The sequence below is a fragment of the Coregonus lavaretus genome (genome assembly GCF_964263955.1).
Source record: "Coregonus lavaretus genome assembly, chromosome: 8".
In the NCBI taxonomy this organism is placed as follows: Eukaryota; Metazoa; Chordata; class Actinopteri; order Salmoniformes; family Salmonidae; genus Coregonus; species Coregonus lavaretus.
In genome coordinates this window covers 56,956,452-56,965,984 of record NC_139995.1, presented here as the reverse complement: position 1 = coordinate 56,965,984, position 9,533 = coordinate 56,956,452, and the positions used below count along the sequence as shown (strand labels likewise).

General features: G+C 43.5%; 1 protein-coding gene across 1 annotated transcript in view; it reads right to left on the bottom strand.

Moving 5' to 3' along the window:
* Positions 1–9,533, bottom strand: part of dag1 (dystroglycan 1) — a gene marked incomplete at its 5' end in the record, with an annotated part of 86,556 nt that overhangs the window by 7,326 nt on the left and 69,697 nt on the right. The gene's annotated exons all lie outside the window — the stretch shown is intronic.

The following is a 9,533-nucleotide window of genomic DNA, read 5'->3' as shown; positions in this document are numbered from 1 at the left end:
GGAAAGGTGGCATCCTATGACGGTGTCACGTTGAAAGTCACTGAGCTCTTCAGTAAGGCCATTCTACTAACAATGTTTGTCTATGGAGATTGCACGGCTGTGTGCTCTATTTTATACACCTGTGAGCAACGGCTGTGGCTGAAAAAGCCGAATCCACTAATTTAAAGGGGTGTCTACATACTTTTGTATATATAGAGTACTTCAACTATTTGCACTTTGTTACAACACTGTACATAGCCAATAATATAACATTTGAGGGAGGGAGAGGGGGGGAGGGAGGGAGAGGGAGTGGGAGGATAGGGAGGGAGAGGGGGGGAGGGGGAGGAAGGGAGGGAGAGGGAGCGGGAGGGAGAGGGAGGGAGAGGGGGAGGGGGGGGAGGGGGAGGAAGGGAGGGAGAGGGAGCGGGAGGGAGAGGGAGGGAGAGGGGTAGGGTGAGGGAGGGAGGGAGGGAGGGAGGGAGGGAGAAAACAGGTGGAAAGGAGATAGAGGGAACAATAGAGAGGGAAGGAGAGAGGTGAGAGAGAGGGCCAGAGGCTCTAGGGGGTTGATCATTCCCCAGAGGAGAGGAGAAAGAGATTTAGCCTAAACCTAACAGTCCTTTCTAAACAACATGAAAATGGTTGCTAAGCCCACTAGAATACTATGTTGTTTCCTAAGCACTGTTAAGGCCACCAGTTTACTGCACGTAGCCATGTTTTCTAAGCTAATCAACGGACTGCAAATATTCAATTTTACATCAGGTTAGAAACCGTGCTGACTCAAAGAAAATACTAGCAAAAAAACTCTATTTTGGGCAGAAAGCGATACATACTACTAATGAATAATACCTATTATCAAAGAAAACAACCACCAAGAAGTAGCCTCTTCTGTGAACCAAATCGCTAGAAAATGCAAGATGGCTGCAGTGAAAACTTTTGCCCCCTGTTATTGAGGTGGAACCTATGCTTTGAAGTTGGAACTATACAGCATTCCACAATCAGAATCCCCTTTGCTGACCCTTATCACCTGTCATTGTTGACTGACAAGCAGGCTACGGTGGTCATCAAGATACAAACCCATTCACCTCCTTCAGAAAGCCCATCCCAGTATTCAGCCTGATGGAACAGGGACTTCAAAAATCCGCATCCCAAACGGCACCCTACTCCCGATGTAGTGCACTATGATCAGAGGTAGTGTACTATATAGTGAGCCATTTGGGATGCGGATCCAGAACGGTCTCCTCTCTGGTAGACTGGCAGATAGATAAAGAGTTCCTTTCAGCACTCAGAGAAGTGAGGAGGGCTATTCAGAGGGTAAAAGGTCCTTCATCACATCGCTGCACTCCTCTCTTGATCAGCCGACCCGTCACCCAGGCACAAGGGGAGACCTGAGACCTTGTCGTCTAAATCGGGCAGAAAAGACCCAGTCAGTCCATCCGAGCGGCATCAATCAACCCTCCCCCAAAAACATTCAAAATGTTTCAAAGGGTGCATCCAAAATGGCACCTTATATAGGAAATAGGGTGTCATTTGGGACGCATTCAGCCAGAGCCTGAACCTGAGCTGGAAACGGTTAGTTATGTTCTGGCGCAGGCCTGTGCAGGGGGCATTTAGTGGGGTCTGGACTGGATTGTAATGCATTGTCATCATGTCTATGACCCGTGATTGAAAGGGCATCCTGCTTGAGTCAAGTTAGTTTATTTAGATACCCATTAGTTCACCCGGGGACTAATCTCCCTGGCTTCCTATGTATAGGTCGCCGTTCTATACAGAGATTATAGAGGGTTATCAACGGTGTGTAAACCCAACATGCTCATCATGGACTAGACTTACTAGACCAGCACATCGTGGCACCAGAATAACTACTGCCATTCCCAGAGTATTTCTTGTGCAGAGAGGCTCAGTCTATCTCCAAACTATTTCAGACAGCATGAACATAACCTTGATGTAGCCTGTATAACAGTGCAGTGAGAAGGCGCCAAGATTAAAAACACCAGTCTTTGGTGGAGTTGGTGATATTAAAGTACTGTCACTCCTACTCTAAATTCCTTTTCTCAGGCTACTTCAGACTTCATATCTCCTCTGTCATAGATTAACACCCAATCTCCAATGCTTGAATGAATTTGTGTAAAACCAATAAAACAGACAACCAAGCCAACCCCAGTTGGTGCATAATGCACCATTTTTAATGCAGAGCTGCTGCTGCCCGAAGACAGAATGCAGAGTAGTGAATAACGGAACCCTTAAAGGGACAGTTCATCCTAAAACCAAAAGTTATCAGATATTTTTCGAGATAAGTCCACGTCCCAGGCCACCTGTGGTGCAGATCTACCCAGCTATGTTCTGGATCCTCTATCCAAAATCAATGGAAAAGATTAGCAGCATATAATTTTAAAACTATGAGCCTACTTCCCACAACACTAACCAAACTTGGCAGCAGCTAATGGGGGGGGATCCCTAATAAATACAAATTCAAATCCAAAACTGCAACTGTGAATGTTGTGAAGTCTGGGGGAAGCATATAGTCTGAGGTAATCCATAGGAAACATGACATCAACAGACCTCTAGCCATCTCTATCACTAACTTTTCTACATAGCCTAGACTATTCATATGGATGTCAGGCTGGTAGTAGACCACTGATGGTCCCAGATACTGTAGACGCTCAGGGGATGACGAGATAACACCACAGGGCTATTTTGGCAAGCCACCCCGTGACCCCATCCGCCATTGGGATTTCATAAACTACCCAGGGTTATCTGTTTATGTAGCTACCATGTTCGTCTAAGCAGACTGACTGACAGTCTGAATGGAGAATATCCAACTGCAGCTATCATATCATTGGTGGAATTCCTCTACTAGCCAATGAGAAAAGGCCTCTGTTGGTGTAGCATGCTGGTCTGAGCAGACCGAAAGACTGACAGACGGATATCCGACGGCATCTATCATATCATTGGTGGAATTCCTCAACTAGCCAATGAGAAAAGGCCTCTGTTGGTGTAGCATGCTGGTCTGAGCAGACCGAAAGACTGACAGACGGATATCCGACGGCATCTATCATATCATTGGTGGAATTCCTCTACTAGCCAATGAGAAAAGGCCTCTGTTGGTGTAGCATGCTGGTCTGAGCAGACCGAAAGACTGACAGACGGATATCCGACGGCATCTATCATATCATTGGTGGAATTCCTCAACTAGCCAATGGGAAAGGTCCCTCCTGGCCTTTCAACGTCCCCCACTAGACCCAGACCCAGCTGATACCTCTGCTATTAACACTAGACCCAGACACAGCTGATACCTCTGCTATTAATGGCAGCAGGCAGGCAGGCAGACTAGGGGGGAGAAGAGAGGAGCCAGAGAGTAGGGACTGGGAGGAATGGAGGGAGGTTAAAACAGGACCACATAGAGCGAATGTGGAAGACTGGGAGGGTTAGGCAGACTGGTGACAGCGCCAGGGAGGCTTGACGCTACAAAAACACCCAGACCTTGTCTTCAAGGGAGATTAGCCTAAATGCAAGTTTTTTTTTTTTTTTTTTTTTTTCGGGGGGATGGATCAGCTTAATATTGCAGATAGATTGTATCTTCTATCAATGTAATTGTCTGCATCACTTCCAATCCCCCATGTTTTTTTTATTTTTTTATATATATATTCCCCTTTATTACTTTTCAACCCCACCATCCTTTCCCTACTTGGAGTAAATTAGTGAACAACAACGCCCAGGCCTCTACTTCCGGTCTATACTTACTATCTACACCTTATGGACAGAGTTAATTTTACAATAATTCTATATCTATATATATATAAAAATATATATATTTATTTATTTATTTTTTGCTCCTGAACTTCTTCTACTCTCAACCTCTCCGATCATTTTCATGATGTCCATCCGGTTTGCTTCTAAATGCCATATCTTTCTAACTGTGCTCTTTCCCAAAAGCTCCCAACATACAACCTATATACTTATTATGGACACAGTATGCTTACATTATTAGCTATCTTTGTTATTATTTGTTGTTATTTGTTATTAGTCCCATCCTTCAACTCTATTCAATACCTCCCATCTATCTCTTAACACCATCCATATAGGATTTCTATTTGCCATATATATTTCAACCGTACTGTGATGTTTTACAAAAGTTCTGAACCTTTCTATTCTCATTGCTTCTACAGATTGTGAATTAAAAATAAACATTTTTGCTAAAAGTATTATTATATTATTGATTGATTGACTATGACTTTTCAGATCACCCAGTAATGCTATCTGCAAGGTTAGTTCCAGGTAAATATTGCAATCCTTTAGCCATTCCTGGACCTGTGTCCAAAAACAAGCTACAAATGGACAGAACCAAAACAAATGATCTAATGATTCTATCTCTTCACAGCAAAATCTGCAGAGCTGGGAAGATTGTATCCCCCATATAAATAACATTCTATTGGTAGCAAGAATTTTATATAATAATTTAAATTGAAAGATTCTAATTTTTGAATCCGGTGTCGTTTTGCGTGTCAGTTCCTAAATGCAAGGTTACTTTCCCAGATCCCGAGGCTACTCCTTGACTAAAAAGCATGCTCAATGGAGAATCTCCATTTAAAAACTGTTTTTAGTCCATAACTAGGCCTAAACTGAATCTGTGTCACGAAAATCAGCTCTTAACTCTACAGGACAATTTTAAATGGTTTTAGAAAACAACAAACACGGAAGGCTAAATCCTCCTCCTGATTCTACGGAGCATACAGTAAGAGGGTGGAGGAGGAGAGCATCCTTCCACCACGCGCGTGCGCACCATAATGTGGTGTGTATCTCCATGCCAAGAAACTTAATAACAAGCTATTCTTAGCAACACTCCAATGAGTCTGTGAATTATGAAGGAATAAATGGGAGAGGACGGAACAGGCGGCGTAACTTGGAACGTGGAAACACAAAACATAATAAATGAACACAGTTGGTGGCGGAACTGTGGGCTATAGGAACAACAGAACTGTGGGCTATAGGAACAACAGAACTGTGGGCTATAGGAACAACAGAACTGTGGGCTATAGGAACAACAGAACTGTGGGCTATAGGAACAACAGAACTGTGGGCTATAGGAACAACAGAACTGTGGGCTATAGGAACAACATAACTGTGGGCTATAGGAACAACAGAACTGTGGGCTATAGGAACAACAGAACTGTGGGCTATAGGAACAACAGAACTGTGGGCTATAGGAACAACAGAACTGTGGGCTATAGGAACAACATAACTGTGGGCTATAGGAACAACATAACTGTGGGCTATAGGAACAACAGAACTGTGGGCTATAGGAACAACAGAACTGTGGGCTATAGGAACAACAGAACTGTGGGCTATAGGAACAACAGAACTGTGGGCTATAGGAACAACAGAACTGTGGGCTATAGGAACAACAGAACTGTGGGCTATAGGAACAACAGAACTGTGGGCTATAGGAACAACAGAACTGTGGGCTATAGGAACAACAGAACTGTGGGCTATAGGAACAACAGAACTGTCGGAACGACAACAGAATCTGGTGGAAACTGATGCTCATCTAACTAAACTTTGTTTCCAACCTGTTGGGGGTGTGTTTGTGTGTCTTGGGGGGGGGGGTTGGGTTAAAAAAGCAGAAGACACATTTCCGGAGATTGTACAGAAAATGGATCAATAATGTATTATTTTTCTTCTTGTAATCATGGCTTTGATATGGGAGATTCAACATTCAACCTGCTCTGCTCTGTAAACAAGCTGGCCCTTATTCAACCTGACCTGTACATACCTAGGTCCCTGCATCAATACCCCGGCCCCCTCATTCCTCCTGTGTGAAAACATGAAGACTGGGGAAATGAAAATATGCTGCTTTGATACGGGAGATTCAACAACCTGCCCTGTAAATGAACCAAGGTTACTACAGGTCCCTATGTCAATACCCCGGTCCCCTCATACTTTCTGGACTGAAAACCTGAAGACAGGTTATTACAGGTCCCTATGTCAATACCCCGGTCCCCTCATACTTTCTGGACTGAAAACCTGAAGACAGGTTATTACAGGTCCCTGTGTCAATACCCCGGTCCCCTCATCCCTTTTGGCCTTTTGGACTGAAAACCTGAAGACAGGTTACTATAGGTCCCTGTGTCAATACCCCGGTCCCCTCATCCCTTTTGGACTGAAAACCTGAAGACAGGTTACTACAGGTCCCTGTGTCAATACCCCGGTCCCCTCATCCCTTTTGGACTGAAAACCTGAAGACAGGTTACTACAGGTCCCTGTGTCAATACCCCGGTCCCCTCATCCATTTTGGACTGAAAACAGGTTACTACAGGTCCCTGTGTCAATACCCCGGTCCCCTCATCCCTTTTGGACTGAAAACCTGAAGACAGGGAACATGAAAATAAGGGTAATATTTGAGATGTGGATGTGACAGCCATCTTAACCTCCAGATTCAATAGGGTGTGACAGCCATCTTAACCTCCATATTCAATAGGATGTGACAGCCATCTTAACCTCCAGATTCAATAGGGTGTGACATACATCTTAACCTCCAGATTCAATAGGATGTGACATACATCTTAACCTCCAGATTCAATAGGATGTGACAGCCATCTTAACCTCCAGATTCAATAGGATGTGACATACATCTTAACCTCCAGATTCAATAGGATGTGACAGCCATCTTAACCTCCAGATTCAATAGGGTGTGACATACATCTTAACCTCCAGATTCAATAGGATGTGACAGCCATCTTAACCTCAAGCTTCAATAGGATGTGACAGCCATTTTATCCTCCAGATTCAATAGGATGTGGCAGCCATCTTGACCTCCAGATTCAATAGGATGTGGCAGCCATCTTGACCTCCAGATTCAATAGGATGTGGCAGCCATCTTGACCTCCAGATTCAATGGGAAGCTTTTGATTCAGAGCCTGAAGAGACTGAAGTTCAGACAGCTTGTGTTACTGAAGGCAGTGGACATTTATTAAATGCAGGGAGCAGGGATTGTGTTACTGCTATATACAGTGGGGGAAAAAAGTATTTAGTCAGCCACCAATTGTGCAAGTTCTCCCACTTAAAAAGATGAGAGAGGCCTGTAATTTTCATCATAGGTACACGTCAACTATGACAGACAAAATGAGAAAAAGAAATCCAGAAAATCAAATTGTAGGATTTTTTATGAATTTATTTGCAAATTATGGTGGAAAATAAGTATTTGGTCACCTACAAACAAGCAAGATTTCTGGCTCTCACAGACCTGTAACTTCTTCTTTAAGAGGCTCCTCTGTCCTCCACTTGTTACCTGTATTAATGGCACCTGTTTGAACTTGTTATCAGTATAAAAGACACCTGTTCACAACCTCAAACAGTCACACTCCAAACTCAACTATGGCGAAGACCAAAGAGCTCTCAAAGGACACCAGAAACAAAATTGTAGACCTGCACCAGGCTGGGAAGACTGAATCTGCAATAGGTAAGCAGCTTGGTTTGAAGAAATCAACTTTGGGAGCAATTATTAGGAAATGGAAGACATACAAGACCACTGATAATCTCCCTCGATCTGGGGCTCCACGCAAGATCTCACCCCGTGGGGTCAAAATGATCACAAGAACGGTGAGCAAAAATCCCAGAACCACACGGGGGGACCTAGTGAATGACCTGCAGAGAGCTGGGACCAAAGTAACAAAGCCTACCATCAGTAACACACTACGCCGCCAGGGACTCAAATCCTGCAGTGCAAGACGTGTCCCCCTGCTTAAGCCAGTACATGTCCAGGCCCGTCTGAAGTTTGCTAGAGTGCATTTGGATGATCCAGAAGAGGATTGGGAGAATGTCATATGAAACCAAAATATAACTTTTTGGTAAAAACTCAACTCGTCGTGTTTGGAGGACAAAGAATGCTGAGTTGCATCCAAAGAACACCATACCTACTGTGAAGCATGGGGGTGGAAACATCATGCTTTGGGGCTGTTTTTCTGCAAAGGGACCAGGACGACTGATCCGTGTAAAGGAAAGAATGAATGGGGCCATGTATCGTGAGATTTTGAGTGAAAACCTCCTTCCGTCAGCAAGGGCATTGAAGATGAAACGTGGCTGGGTCTTTCAGCATGACAATGATCCCAAACACACCGCCCGGGCAACGAAGGAGTGGCTTCGTATGAAGCATTTCAAGGTCCTGGAGTGACCTAGCCAGTCTCCAGATCTCAACCCCATAGAAAATCTTTGGAGGGAGTTGAAAGTCTGTGTTGCCCAGCGACAGCCCCAAAACATCACTGCTCTAGAGGAGATCTGCATGGAGGAATGGGCCAAAATACCAGCAACAGTGTGTGACAACCTTGTGAAGACTTACAGAAAACGTTTGACCTGTGTCATTGCCAACAAAGGGTATATAACAAAGTATTGAGAAACTTTTGTTATTGACCAAATACTTATTTTCCACCATAATCTGCAAATAAATTCATAAAAAATCCTACAATGTGATTTTCTGGATTTTTTTCCCTCATTTTGTCTGTCCTAGTTGACTTGTACATATGATGAAAATTACAGGCCTCTCTCATCTTTTTAAGTGGGAGAACTTGCACAATTGGTGGCTGACTAAATACTTTTTTTCCCCACTGTAAACCCACATCCCACACCTTTCCCCTCCGACATTCACAAACACATGAGCTTGTTTAAAACACTTTGTTATTGGGGTAATGTAATATGACAGGGCTATCAAATAAAAACAAAAGCCTTTGGAGATGGAAGTAAAACAAGCAGTTTCCTCCCAACAGTCCAAATCTAGATCCTAGTAGGTCCAGTACACGTTTGTTTGATTTCTTATACATGAAACCTGGAGGGTTTGAACTTTGATATAGGGAAGAGAAAAAAAAAGGCTTTCCAAGAATGAAACATGCTGTTTCCAACAATCTAAACATGTTTTAATTTTTGATCCAACAGTCCAACATGCTGAGGCCCTACTACGCGTTTTGTTAAATTCCTCATAGGTCCTCGATGAGTCTCCATTGGTGGTTTAGGACATTGATATAAAATAGTCTACCCAGGCCTTTCGCTTTAAGACACTCACATTAGGTTTTAATGAGGCAAAGAAAAATGAACTGTGGGAAACAGTCTTGGGAATAGAGTTTCTGTACTGCGAACACAGCCAAACACGTGTCCACTTTGATTAAAGCTGGAGTAAAACTAGCAGTCAGCTCTTTCACTCCTCTCTGCCACAGTTATAGGACTCATGGGGGGTTGTGTAGTGTGTGTTTCTCTCTCTGCTGATGATCACTCTCCTCTTCACATCTCTGTAATTATATCACTGCAACACTGCAGGAGAAAAATACTGAAGGAAAACAATGAGGCATGGAAGGAAGGAAAAAATGCACTGATTGTTAAAATCCTCGGAATGGGAAGGTAACAGTGGATAATTACATTTAGCTGAATAAAGCCCTGGGAATGGGAAGGTAACTGTGGATAATTACATTTAGCTAAATAAAGCCCTCAGAATGGGAAGGTAGCTGTTGATAATTACATTTAGTTGAATAAAACCCTAGGAATGGGAAGGTAACTGTGGATAATTACAT